We start from the raw sequence: 833 nt of genomic DNA, 5'->3' as shown, positions 1-833 counted from the left end.
TGGCTTTAAAATGGATTTGGAGCATGGAGACGATTATCTCGGGATTGCAAGATAACCAAACAAAACTTTTAGTGGATTTCTACTTATTTTATTAAATATCATCTCCACCAAACAGGACAAGCTTGCATCTGTTATAGTTTTGGAGAAAAATGTGTTCATTTCATGTATGCGCGAAATGCCTTAAAAATGGCTTTAAAATGGATTTGGAGCATGGAGACGATTATCTCGGGATTGCAAGATAACCAAACAAAACTTTTAGTGGATTTCTACTTATTTTATTAAATATCATCTCCACCAAACAGGACAAGCTTGCATCTGTTATAGTTTTGGAGAAAAATGTGTTCATTTCATGTATGCGCGAAATGCCTTAAAAATGGCTTTAAAATGGATTTGGAGCATGGAGACGATTATCTCGGGATTGCAAGATAACCAAACAAAACTTTTAGTGGATTTCTACTTATTTTATTAAATATCATCTCCACCAAACAGGACAAGCTTGCATCTGTTATAGTTTTGGAGAAAAATGTGTTCATTTCATGTATGCGCGAAATGCCTTAAAAATGGCTTTAAAATGGATTTGGAGCATGGAGACGATTATCTCGGGATTGCAAGATAACCAAACAAAACTTTTAGTGGATTTCTACTTATTTTATTAAATATCATCTCCACCAAACAGGACAAGCTTGCATCTGTTATAGTTTTGGAGAAAAATGTGTTCATTTCATGTATGCGCGAAATGCCTTAAAAATGGCTTTAAAATGGATTTGGAGCATGGAGACGATTATCTCGGGATTGCAAGATAACCAAACAAAACTTTTAGTGGATTTCTACTT

The sequence above is a fragment of the Anomaloglossus baeobatrachus genome, unplaced genomic scaffold (genome assembly GCF_048569485.1).
Source record: "Anomaloglossus baeobatrachus isolate aAnoBae1 unplaced genomic scaffold, aAnoBae1.hap1 Scaffold_2381, whole genome shotgun sequence".
NCBI classification, from domain to species: Eukaryota; Metazoa; Chordata; class Amphibia; order Anura; family Aromobatidae; genus Anomaloglossus; species Anomaloglossus baeobatrachus.
The sequence above is the reverse complement of the archived record's forward strand: the minus strand, read 5'-3'. Positions refer to the sequence as shown.